Raw genomic sequence first — 14,302 nt, 5'->3', positions numbered from 1 at the left:
AAAAAGAAGCTGGCTTTCCACTTCGAATCGTCTTAGGCAAATTGATAAGCGACCCTGTGAGTTTTTCTTAATTAGTTGTGCAGGGACAGAGCGTTGGTATATACGAATATAGCTCTTTACAGTGCCTTTAGTTTAGCAAAACAACGGTTTTTTAAATGCGAAGCATTTCTTAGAGCGAACCTTTGGCACTTTGAGCGTTTCTATCTACTTATCTATCTATCTATCTAGCCGCCTACGTCTGGGGGCTCTCATGATCGCCTCCTTAACTTGGTGCAGACCAAAATTGGCATGGGAGGGTAACATGATTTGACGAATATGACTGTCGGGTCATGACATGAATAAAGTGAAAATCCTGTCGTCGTCAAACCATTTCCTCCAAACACGTGTGGCACATACCCGCTTACCACGGGCCACGGTGCATGGGTATGCGCCACAGATGATTGACAGTTTATATCTACCCAGGAACGGCGAGAACAGACATTAAATGCGAGAGCGTTAAGAAAAACCCACATCGGCAGCGTTGACCTGACGAATGGAAAGAATGAAAATTAGGATCTCAGCAGGAATCGAACCCAAGCATTCTGCGTGGCAATCGGGTATTCTACCACAGAGCCACGCCAGGTCTATAAACTGGTTTGGAAAAACAGCCTATGCAGGCGTAATGTCGGTGCAACGTCAGTTGTGGTTGTGGTGCTTGCTATCTAATTTTACAAGAAAGCAATAAACACTATACATGATACTCCTACGATGCGTATACTCCTACGATACAGACGTCATATCAGATTAACGTCTGTGGTTCCAGTGTTGGCTCCGCTTTTATAGCAGTCTAATAAACATTACATTTGTATCCCTATGATTCAGCAAGCTATATTCAAGCATTGCTCGACTCCGGAGGAATACATTAACGAAAGTTAGGTATGATATTCACATCATCGCACCGTAAAGTGCACTTAGTCCGCCAGAACGACGCAGTGTCCTCTTCATTTCTTACGAGGCTGGGCGATGGCCTCATGCTGACCGAGGATGATGCCAGATTGATTGACAGCCGCTTTGTAGACTAGGCTACGTAGGCCACATACGCCCAGGTAGTCTACGAATACGACAAGCGCCATCCACTGATGTTGGTCTACGTAGCACTATCCAGGCCTACCAGCCTCGACGGCCTATACCTCACCAACGCGAAGGGTGACTTCAGATTCCAACATGTCGCCGGCTCTATCTACAGACAATTTGTCGACGAAATGACCGAGGCATCCACGATTTCCAACAGCTGTACTATACCTCATACTTCACTACACATGGACCCCTCGTCACCGCGATCACGACCTGATCACGGGGATGATGACCTTGTTCAAGAACTGTCAAGAACTTCTTCCACACATGCACACGGGTTCGTGAAACGTGCGTGCGTTCTCTATCATAAGGGACAAGTATAAGCACTACATATCAGCTTACGTCTTCTGGTGTTGGTATAATACCCACGTTGCCGTTGGCAGCGTTACCCAACTGTAAACAACTGGTTATATAACACATATGCGGCTCTTCAACATGTATGTGTGCGTATAAAATTTATACAAATCTTTATGCGTCATTTTGTAACGTTTCGCTCAGTAAAAAAACATTACGCCACAGTCACCTTCCCACCGCATGCTTCGCATCACGTCGACATCCATGGTACGTGGGATCTGCCGAATTTTTTTTTTCTCAAAATTCTCTTCATGACTCCTTATAGAATATTTGACGGATGGGTTACGGTGCCGCAATACTGGGCTCTTAACCTCGCCGTTTTTATCTTCAGCAATTGAACGAAGAACACTACGGTGGGCGTATACACATGAAAGTGGTTGGGTTGGTGCATTCTGCGTTTCCTCACCTTATCAGTTCCCGTCACGAGATACAAAAAGAAGAAAACATTCGTTTAACAGCCCAAGGTGTCGGCGCCCATATGTCTTAGGTAAAATAGTCTATATTGTGCTGTGGACCATAAGCCTACGCGTTGAGGTTGTTGGCATGTCATACCAAAGTTCATTGGCGCAGCGCCTCTAACATGGGACGAAGTAGCTACGCGTGCGCACACACAAACACACACGGTATATACAATAGGAACGCGTAAAACTTTTACAACGAAGATGGTTATGCGGACCCTGTGCCGTAGGTATCGTTGGCGTGGTCACGCTAAACAAGGTCACGTGACCAGGGTGAGATGACGGGGTCTGATGAGGAGAGGGAAAGGAGGTCACGTGATGGAGCGTACGTAAGGCGGGCGATTCAAACAGTCGATTGAGTGGTGGGTGGCGTGACGAAGCTTACGTAAGGCGGTCGGTTCGAAGAGTGGACTGAAAGGGAGAGGTCACGTGATGAAACTGACGTCAGACGGGCGATTCAAACGGGGGGTTGAGAGGAGAGTTGTTGCCCCTGAAATGGCAGAAGGTAGACTCGGGATGACAGGAAAAGACTTGGCAGAAAAAGAGAAGAGTCTAGAGTCACCCACGCCGACCAGAGCCGTCGACTGGAACTAAAGAGCTGACTTAGCTGAAATAAAGAAACCGCAAATGAATTACTTATAAATAACTGGGCAAAACGAAAGAAGGGACTTGAACAGACCGAATGAAAGGCAACAGTTTCGCCGTCCGACGGCTTTCAAGGCGTGGAACTGAAGAGAGAGAAAAAGAAAGAAAGGAAGAAAGAAAGATAGAGAAAACTTGCAAAACTTAGCAAAACAGAGACAGCCAGGACTACCTTTCCATAAGCTCCGCTAGCTGTCTCTTTAGCACTGGGGCTCCAGTGGAGGCTACGCTTTAAATTCAGAATTTTCGACAAGCGAGCGAGATTGTAAAGGTTTGGACACATATCGCGTACACAGATCCAAGACCTTTTCCTGTATTCATAACAACCCAGATAACGAGGGCCACCTGCCGCTGGTGAGCGAAAGCGTGCGGCTAGTACACGCTACACAAAAATGCCCTCTTGATTTTTTTTTTTTTTTTTGTACACAAATGTCTCTATGTATACGAGCACAGAAGCGGAAAGAGGAAGGCGACGGTGCGCAAGAAACAACATAAAAAAACATAACATAAAAAAAGAAAATCAGGATCATCCACCGCACGATTCCGGGCGTCCCCTTTTAAAGAAACAATCCGATCCGTACACAAGCTAAAACTTTCGAAAGCCCACGAGTTTACAGCCGCGTCGCGCGCGCCACGTTCAAACTTTATAGGAACCGAAGCCCCCGCGAACTCGGATCTGTTGCTAACATGTTTGCCTAAGGGATATGGGTCCCCCGCTTCGCGAGATTCCCCGGTTTCCACCGAAACACCGCTTATTCCCCGTTTCGTGCCTTCGAGGCGACGTTCCTCGGCATTTGTATAGTTCTATTCTTCATTATACTTGCTTGGAAGTGCACGGTTTGTCGGCGCTGCTGTGCGATCGCGGGGCAGCATACATCGAAAAATACTTGACCACCAAATGTCGTGTAACATGTTGGTGAAAGCAGTACCACTTGTTTCTGCGAATATTTTGCAGATTTATTTGCGCCCTTATGACGTATAAACAAAACTCACAGGGTCCCTTGTGCATTCACCTAAGACGACTCGAAGGCGAACGCCATCTTGTTTTCTTCTCGGTCGATGTAATTGTCCACCCCCCCCCCCCTTTGAGATATTCCTTCACCTAACGCGCTTTTCCACTGCCTCGAGGATCGAAGGCATTGCAAGCTTTCCGCACCTCACCTGGTTCTGCACTGCCTCCGCGATCGGCCCACCTTACACCAAACGACGATGTCGTGTGATGGCGTAATCATGTGACGTCGCAGTGACGTCACAGCTTCGGGTGATCTGTGGCGTCATGTGGAGACGTCATCACCTGATGACGATTTTTTTTTTTTTGCCCAACTAGTCTTGAAGACGACGACGCCGGACACCGACGCCGTGCCGACGGTCAATTTTTGTGCTTGATGAGGCATATAAGGCGTTCGCGTTAAAATATGTACGTCGCAATTTTGACACATTTTATTACGGCGCGATAATTGCTATAGAGCCCGCTTTTTCGAAATCTCAAAGCGGCACATGGGCTCTTCCCACGACGGACTTCAGTTTTCCCGTTTGACCCGACCGCTGTCTCCACTAGTTAAGAAAAGTTGAATTAATTTATTTAGTTACAGCCTAAAATGATGTCCTCATCCATCTTAAGACGCCAGCCGAAGAAATTATGAAGGCAGCGAGCAAATATCGCATTTCCTTTATTTTAAGGGATTGCGGACACGTTTCTTGAAACACCCCATTTTCAGTGTTTACAAACACATGCCCTGCACGGCTTCCGGTTTTGTCCACCGACGTAGCATACTAGCACTGGTGTGGCCTTGTCGAGTAGCCCGCAGGCTTTCAGCCCGTTCCTCTGTGTGTTCAGTCAAATATCTCAAATAAGTGTTCTACTCAAGGCTATACACAAGACTATAAGAGCTACTCTTCAATTTTATGCGCCCTCCTTTGATCCGAAAACGTATAAAGAGACTTTCCTTACTCCGAGACAACTTAAAAATAATTTTTCCGCGTCGGTGTTAGAGAGTGATCAATGAAGTGACCGGAAGTTTCTTGGGTAGAACGCTTGGTGCTACTCAAGGAGGTTAAAAAAAAAAACGAGGTTTTTAAACCTCCTTGGCGCTACTGTCGCAATCGCGAAACCGTCTAGGTCTAGCAAAATCTTTCACGATTTATGCCCTCGTCAAACGTGCAAGTGCACTTACAGGCAGTGCGCTTCGGTTCCCTGAGTGACACTTTACGATACGCGCTGCTAAACGGGAAAACAGTGCACACTTGTGGCGAAAAAGAAATGGTGACAGAATGCGAGCGCGTTTTTCGAAGGTGTAGATGAAAAAGAAAATTCGGAAATATGATTGTTTTACGTTGTTTTGTAAACAAAAACAAACTTCAGGGGTTTTTTTTGTTCTTGTTTTTTTTTTTTCTGACCGAAAAACGCAGCTTCGTACAAGCGTTGCAAGTAAACGCCTTATCAGACGCATGCAGCAGAGACGCAGCAAAGTGCGTTCACGGAACGCACCGCAGTATACTCTTCTGCACGTGACACTCCGGTTGCGTCATTTAGATTTAGTAAAGTGCACTAGTATAAGGAAAGTGTACTCCCCGTAGTTCACTTAACTTGCCCGCTCGACATGGTACCGTATACTATACTCGCGGACAACTTTTCTTTGCAATGAAGGGAAAGCTATGGGGGCGGAGCGTCTGCAAATGTACTGCTACGCGGAGTAGACCGGTTTGGCGCGCGTCTCGTAACGCCGTGGAAAGGGATGGCTAGCGTTGTATTTCTACGCAAACGCTGCTTAGCGTCCAAGGTAAAAGGCGCGACTTTTTCACGCACGCTAAAACGCAAAGTGACAACGTATAAAGTAAAAGAAAGGCAAATATCTCGCTTGTGTGCGCTGCGTTCCGCCTCAAAAAGCTACATGTAGAAAATGGAGGAGTATTTTATATATCTCACGCAGAAAACACGGACGCAATTGTGGGACTACATTCATTAGCGGTAGGATACGTGCACTGTGGCTCTGTAGCCTTCGCTTCGTTGCCAAGGAAAGTTGCCCGCGAATAAACTATTGGAGAGCCCGAAAAAAACGTGTACTGCATTACATATACGTAACACGTTAGTAGAGCCTTTAAATTAAAGATATTCCTCTTCAGCAACAACGAGGGAACAGGGTTCACCCTCAGCTCTTCCAAAACTATTCGCACAAACCACGATCGTTTCCCAGCGGCAAAGAGCGCGCTAGACCATTTTTCACAAACAGCGCCAAATTTTATTTCTTAATTTTGAATACACGAAAACAAAAAAAAGAACAATCTGTATATATGGTGTTAAATTATTAGTACAACAATTCTGCGAAGATCTCTTCGGAGGTGGGTGTATGACCACTGACGATTATCTTATTGTAATTACACAAATTACACCACCTCCCGCTAAAGGGGACCATGAGGCGATGCGAAGCAGCGTTTCGGCATGTCCAGCCCGCGTTTCAGAGGGGGAGTGGAGAGGGAAAGGGGAGAGAGGGAGCGGAGAGGGGGTGGGAGAGGGAAAGAGGAGAGGGGAAGGAATGAGGTAGGGAAGAGGGGGGGGGGAAATGGGAAAGAGAAATTGAAGAGGGGAGAGGGAAAAGCGGGGGAGGGGAGAGGGGAAAAGCGGGGGAGGGGGAAATTGGGAGAGCCGGTGTGCGGAGAGGGTTTGCGCATGCGCAGTAAGGATGGTCACGCCGCACACCACCACCGGATTGAACTCCGCCATAAGATGCTTCGCATCTAATAATGCCTAAGGTGAAATTAGAGCGCAGCAGGAATCGGACGTCGGCGCGGCGCTGCAGTCACTGTTCGTGGGCGCCTCGATGCGAGCGTTACCGCGTACAGGGTGGCGACAGCGTCTAATATGTCTGACCACAGCCGGACTCGACTCTCCTCCGCTCTCTGACCCAATATGGCAAAATCACACAACGCGATAGTTCTGCCAGTTCCACTTATTATATGTATTATTATATGATACTTATTCTATGTATGTCCCGAAGTCTATGACCTGGGCACTGGTATGTCGCCTATATGTGCGGATTCATTTACTTGATAACCTGAGAAATTATCAGAGGCATTATTAATTGCCTCTCGGAGATTTTCTTTTACGTTATGATGGTGTTTGTGTGTGTGTGTGTGTGTGTGTGTGTGTGTGTGTGTGTGTGTGTGTGTGTGTGTGTGTGTGTGTGTTTCTTTCATGTACTACTACTGTTTGATTTTATTTTGTGTTGTATGCTATGCCGGCTACTCCTTAGCTCAAGAGCTAAGGAGTAGCCGGCGCCTTAGTTTTGCGCCAACCTCTGCTTTTACATAATATTACATAATATTACGTAATAATAAAAAAAAACGCGATAGCTCCACTGTTTGACGCAGTAAGGCGGCGGCGTATCACGTGTCATCACCCCGTGCGAAGGAACGCTGGCATCGAGGCGCCCTATGTTGGAGCACTTCGTTTAGCATCGTAGCAGCGGCTCACGAAACACTTTCACGGATTGCGTCCACACTATACGACAGTGCACTAAGTTCCACCAACTGCGCCTTGAAAGGATTGAATGGGGTGAAAGTGGAAAGGAAGCCGCACTGGTCGGAGCGGGAATGGTCGGAAACAAGTCACCTCTCCGGAAGCCACAGCAGCGCGAGCTCCCGCGCTCTGCGTTCCGCGATCTGCGCACTGTATGCACTCGCTGTCATCCATGCATCCGCCCCTCTGCCAATCGTTCGCTCGGTTACGTACTAGAGGACGACGCGAAACCCACAGATGGGTGCATAGTTTCCTACAATATTTACTAGAGGGAATTCTGGCGATAGTGTCTACGGAAACTGCAACGAATGGCGCTTCAGCCAGCATGAGGATGGTAAATATATAGTACACGGACTTGTCTAAGGTTAGTTCTTTCGGCGACGAAGATCAGCAAACGTTCAGCAGTTCCACTTCACCACCTTGACCATTCAGGCTTACCGATTCAAATGGGCTCACGAAGAAGTTCACAACGATCCATCGTTTCATCCGAAACAAAGCCACAAGTGCGTTCGAAACCCGCAATTAAGCACGAAGACTAGGCAAATCCGTGCACTACCCATCATTCCCATGCATGGTGGCTGAACGATCGCAGAGCCAGAGTTCCCAATATTGCAGGAAACTTTTACGGGCGCATTAGAATGAGAACGACAAGGTATATAATCGAACGCGGGTTTCTCACACTTGCGGATCGTTGCGTCTCTTCGGAGCAAGCAAGTAACAGCGCGAACCGTTGCACTCACGAGAGAAACGACGCATGTATATGTACACACACGTACACACGTGTGAGTCTTTTCTGTTGTTTGACTTGTAGGTGTCTGTTCGCGGTATCATTTCCTTGCTCCACAATGAACCATTGCGCAAAAAAAAAAAAAAAAGATGAAGTATTGATGCCGTCATGTCTTGCAAGAAGTGTGGTCGCTGATCGTATAACTTAAAGGGGTCCTGAACCGCTTTTCCAAGAAATCCAAGAAAGGGGTGCTTCATGATCCACCTTTATTCTGTCACCAAGTGTTCAGCGGGCTTTCGGCTTCAAATGTTACAAAGAGTGTAACGTGTACTGCGGTGATTTCTGTCCCCGCCTTCCGGAGATGTATAGTTGAATGGGGCGGCCATGGCTTCCCCAATTGCCATTGGATTATATTTCGAATTTTCTGCGTTGTGTTCCAGTGGCGTAGCCGGGGGGGGGGGGGGGGGGGGAGGGAAGGGGCACACCGGGCCCGTGCCCGCACACCCCCCTCCCCCCGAACTTTTTTTTCCCATGGCATACAGAGCACAAGATGACACTCGACCCCACTTATCTGCCCGGACCCAATGTCGGATCAAGGAGGTCCCCCCCCCCCCCCCCCGAAAAAAATTTTTGCCTATACGCCACTGTTGTGTTGCAGGCAACCTCGTCTAGACACACCGTGGATCGTGGTCCGGATGGTCACACGAGCGGTGGCAGTGCTGAAGGAACTTCCATGCCATCCGGAATGTTTCACCTATTCTAGTTGGTAAAACATCTTAAAACCTCTTCTATCATGCCACCGCTGCTGCAGCATTGCGCTAGCTTAGAGTTATCACGTGCTTCACTTGATATCTCACTGCAATTCTCGCTGAAAGTCAGTTGTGCTGCTAATAAAAATTGGGGGCCGCTTAAGCTTCGCCTTTAAGAGTTGAACGCGATAGCGATATCCTGCCCCTAGTGCGCACTTCGAACACTACGAGTGTTTAACAGAATGCGCGCACGAAGGTGTGTGCCTTATGTAATGGGTAGCATGCTTTAAACCAGAAACTTTTTCGAAGTTGCGATGCACCCACTACGTGGCCTTAAGGGAATACGCGCAGTAATGTGTGTGCCTTTTGTAATGGGTGGCTCTCTTTAAACCACGAAGTCGTTAGGATATGCACATGGTGTGACGCCCGATGGCAATGTACGCTTGTACCACGCAATATTATTGCGGTAATACATCTCGTATTGTGACACCTGTATACAGGAAGCGTATTTTTGGGAAGCATGAAAGTAGCTTTCAATGCAGCTCCAAGCAGAGGCGTGGCTGTGTGGTAGAACACATGCTTGCCACGCAGACGGCCTGGGTTCGATTCTCACTCGGACCAACATTTTTATTATTTATTTTATTTGCAACTTTTTCGATTTTTCGGTCACGGACAAGATGATTTTTCGCTCACAACCAACGGTGCCGAGCCGACGGCGGAATTTCTGCGTTACGAGCTCTTTAACGCTATCGCGTTAATATCGCGTTAAAACTGAGAAGCCGTTCCCCTCCGTGAAAGTTGACAACCAGAGAAACATCCACATCACGCAGGGTTAGAGAAGGGATGCGAAATCATTGTAAACATACATATATATATGCCACATGAAGTGAAAATCCAGGGTCCGTCCGTCAAGCGTTGCCACCCGACCGATCAGGGGGGGGGGGGGGGGAATGAAAAAAAAAAAAAAACCACGCGACCAAGTGACGATGTCCTCTGATGACGTCGTGTGGCATTGTCACGAGATCCTGTCAGACTGCACACCATACCGTCAGGGATGGGCCCACATGTACCGTGGCTGCACGGACGTGCACGAATTTTTGCCCAGACTCTTAACAATTAACTTAGCTGTACAGCAAGTGTCTCAAACTCATCTCAGCCAGCGGGCCGCAGTCACGAAATTTAACGAAATTTAATCCAACAAGGGCAGCAACTGTCAAGAAAGTCGGAGGCGGGCGGGAGGGGTGGGGGGAGGCGAAAGGATAAATTGTCACTTTATTTATTTATTTATTTATTTATTTATTTATTTATTTATTTATTTATTTATTTATTTATTTATTTGTGCAACAATACAAGATTGTCATGGTGCTTGTGGCAAAACGTTGCTATTCGGAAGAACGCCTTTCCCACACCTCATATATGCTTCATATCTGATGGGATTTCGTTTAGAGAAAGATATCGATACTGATCCCAAGAATGACTACAATTCTTAAAAAGAGTTCTTGTTCTATGGTGATGTTTCAACAGTGACCACATGGAGTGCCTCAGGGAAAATATGCTTGAGACCAGTGCCGTCTCTGTAGCTCCCCCGAACAAAGCGTTATCAATCGCAATAGGCGAGAAAACAGTGCGAATACCATTTAGCAGAGTCCCAGAAGTTTATACCTTGTGAAGCCGCGAGCTGTCCGTTTAAGACCCCCTGCTGTATATATATAGTATGGCACCTTTGGTAGCATCAAATATTCAACCACTGTTGAGGATGTGCCGATACTGTTCCAGAGGATGGAAGAGATGCATGACAAGAGATGCATGACATGTATGGAGGCACGCTATACCTCGACAACTGCTCATTATAAGATACAGATGGGCATACGGAAGCGGTATATCTGCAAGTAGACGCAGACAGAGGTCGGCAAAAAATGTGGAGCTCACTCAGACTCACTCATGAAATATATTTTGCATTTAGGACTCACCCGGACTCAGACTCACCAAAATTTTCCTCATTCGGATTCAATCGGACACAGACTCACTGAAATTTTTCTCAACCGGACTCACTCGTACTTAAACTCACCCAAATATCGCTCGCCCGGACTCGCACTGACTCAGACTCGCGGCTCGATCTGAGTCTGAGTGAGTCTATTCATGAGTCCGTTAGCGTATAATTAACTATTTCCACCACAGTGTCAATGCTCTTTAACATCAATATCTCATATAACTGGTGTTCTATTTGGCGCGTTTCCACCTCATACCTTCAAATGCGAATTATCAATGGTTATAATGCAGTAAGGACACTTTTATCGAAAGAGATGACTCACACGGGATATTTTATCAAGAACATCCCACGAAAGTTTTTGATAGAGAGAGCTCAAACACAGCTCTCCTCGCCCTCCTCCGTAACTCACGCCTCTGATCAATAAATATTGAGATGGCATATGAACGCTATAGTGCCTTGAGGTATGTGTGAATATACGTGAGTATAAACGTGAGTCATTCATAAGGCTGATAGTAATGCTGAAATTGAGTAGATAGGACCGTAGGTCGGTAAAAAATGTGGAGCTCACTCAGACTAACTCATGAAATATATTTTGCCCTTAGGGCTCACTCGGACTCAGACTCGCTGGAATTTTTCTCAACCGGACTCACTCCGACTCAGACTCACGAAAATATTACTCAGCCTGATTCACTCAGAGTGAGTCGACTCATGAGTGAGTTTGCCGACCTATGGACGCGGACAACCCCTCATAAGATACGATGAATTTATCAGCGTGTCATCGCAAGTATGGAGAAGAATTTTTTTTGCGTTTGCACTCGGCAATCTTCTTTCGCCGGAAGCTGCGCGAAAAGGTATGCCGAAATACCTTAATTATAATGGCGTCCAATCTGTCTTTAGCTTCTGGCTACCGCCAGAGTTCGTGCGCCATCAGCTGTGACGTCCCCAAACTCGCAGTCCCTGTGTTTCCTGGTGCACGCCGATGGTTAATATAATAATGATTTTTAGGGTTTAACGTTCTAAAACCACAATATGATTATGAGCGACGCCGTGCTCCCGAAATTTCGACCACCTGGTATTCTTTAACGTGCACCTAAATATAAGTACGTTGGCCTCAAGCATTTTCGCCTTCATCGAAAATGCGGCCGCCGCGGTCGTGATTCGATACTCTACCTTCAGGTCTGCAGCTGTCAAGCACCATGGTCACTAGACCACCGTGGTGGGTCAGCACGCCGATGGTTCGTAGCGGGTCAAGTTGATACATAAGCTTGTTGTAATTGCTGGTGCCTGCGAAATCCGTAGTCTATAGAGAAATATAAAGCTCCTATCAGCCTAATGTCGAAGGTGTGTGACGCAAATTTTGGCCGGCACATAAACCAAGAAGAGAAACAAGAAACGGGGGGAAGCGCGGGAGGTTCATTACATCGAGTTAGCAGAAAAAGAAGATGGCTTTGGCTGTCGAGTCGACTGAAGCGGGGGACGCATAAGGAACCCTGTATGTTTTTTTCTTTTTTTCTCTATATTACCAATTACAAACCCCTTACCCCTTCCCACGAGTAGGGTAGTCAACCAAGCTCGTGCTTGGTTAACATCCCCGCCTTTCCCTTTCTCTTCCCTCTCTCTCTCTTTACCTCACCGGTCTCTCTCGGGGACACCGCAGTCTGACCGATCAGGTTAACCGCCACCAGGACGCGGCGCTTTCCGCGAATACAGCGCCGCCCTAGTGACGACCACGGTGACTCTACGGAACAGAGCCGCACTGCGCAACTGGCTCCGGCAGAGCACGGCGCGGTTCACTCTGTGTTAAGCCGAGACTATCATGGTGGCAACAGCGAGCGGGCGGGTCAACTTTACTACTTTAATACTTTACTCCGCGGCGGAGCGGGCGCAATGCGCATTCAGTGCGACACGGAAGAGCAGCGCACACTGCCCACTGCTCTCTATCTCGGGCCCTCCTCCGTTACCGCAGCGACACCCCGCGGCGGCTCCCCAGCACTGCTTCCCTTCCCGAGAAAAACCCGTAACTCCCTCGCTACCGTCCACATGCATGGGCCAGCCGGCAGCGAGCGTGCAAAGCGACTTGCACGCCGCCACGCGGGAAGCCACTAATTGCACCCTAATGGTGAGGAGGGAAGAGACGTCGCTGCAATCGATGATGATGCGCCGCCCATCACGTGGCCCGCACGAAACTATCGCCTCTTGCTTCCTTTTATTTCGGTTTTCCCCACCGCGACTCCGAGCCTTTCCCACACTCTCCGATCAGTGAGAGTGGCACTCGCTCACGGCTTCCAAAAGGGACTACCCGCCGAGCTCCAACAACAAGCAGCGAACACTCGACGCATCGGACACTCGCGACCGGACGCTTCTCCAGTGTCGAGTCCCTGCGCATGGGACGCGAAGGCAGGGTACAGTTGCGTCTCTGAAGCCCCTGTCTTCCTTTCTAGCCTATTTATACTGTTTTTGTGTGTGCCGAGAACAGAGCACGATAACGTTGGTGCAGAACGATGGGCTTGTTTCTTGATGTGACGCAACCGTATTATGCGAGGATTACTTTCTTTCGGCAAATTTTCTGCCGTCATGCTCGCCTGTCGGTGACTTTTCGGGGGTGTCTCAAATCTTGCGCCAAGTAATACTCTTTTTCCACGAGCGGTTGCAGCAATCGATACTTGTTCATGTGAAAAGACGTGCATATGACAAACGAAACAAAGACGTTGTGGTGTTTCACGTGTCAAAACCACGACGTGATTATAAGACGCCATAGCGGGGGCACTGGGACTCCAGATTAATTTTGACCAATTCAACTGGAGTTCTTCAATGTGCGCCGTAACTCTAACAACGCGGGTGTTTTTAATGAGAGAAGCCTTGGATGACTTAACAAACGCGAAAAGTCACTGTCGGCTTCAACACGAAGTGATGCAGAAAATCATCACCATATGGCATAACAACGACGTCACAGATCTCAAAATTTTGTAACGTCATTATGAAGTCACATTACCTGACGTCATCGCATCACGTCGTTCCTTGGTCAAAGGTGGGCCGATCCCGGAGGCACTGAAAAAGCGCTTTAGGTGCAGAAAGCTTTGGGAGATCAGCACAATCGAATATATAAGAACAGAAGAGCATGACTTTAGCCTTCGAGTCGTCCTATGTGAATGCAAAAGGGACCCTGTGACTTTTCGCGTTTCGCCTCAGTCGAAATGCGGACGCCGTGGCCGAGGATCGAGCCGACGACCTCGTGCTCAGCACCGCAACACTTTACCAGCCAATTAAGCTACCGCGGTGGATGAAATGAAGAGGAACGAGCATTAGTTCTAATCGATTGAATTACTTGGTTGAATAAGTAAACGGCTACTGCGTTTACTTAATTTTATGGAAAAACGAAAGGAAAGAAAGACTATTTGCTTTCCCGCGTGTATATATTAGGACTCCACTTTCGACAGGGAAGAGACAAAACAGGGAAGGGTCCGCCGCGGTCCCGTAAGTCACGGCTTCGATCCCAGCCGCCGCGGTCGCATTTCGGTGGAGGCGAAATGCTGTAGAGGCCCGTGCACTGTGCAATGTCAGTGCACATTAGCACCAGACGGTCGGAATTTCCGGAGCCCCCCGCTACGGAATGCCTCGTAATCACGTCGTGGTTTTGGCACGTAAAACCCGACAAATTGTTATGACAGGGAAGGCCGAATTATGGATTGTCGAGTACGACCGTCCAACGACTTAGAAGGGGATTTGGTGCAACTATCGGCACGCTCAGCCTAC

The sequence above is a fragment of the Rhipicephalus sanguineus genome, chromosome 9 (assembly GCF_013339695.2).
Source record: "Rhipicephalus sanguineus isolate Rsan-2018 chromosome 9, BIME_Rsan_1.4, whole genome shotgun sequence".
In the NCBI taxonomy this organism is placed as follows: Eukaryota; Metazoa; Arthropoda; class Arachnida; order Ixodida; family Ixodidae; genus Rhipicephalus; species Rhipicephalus sanguineus.
This window is presented reverse-complemented; position numbering follows the sequence as displayed.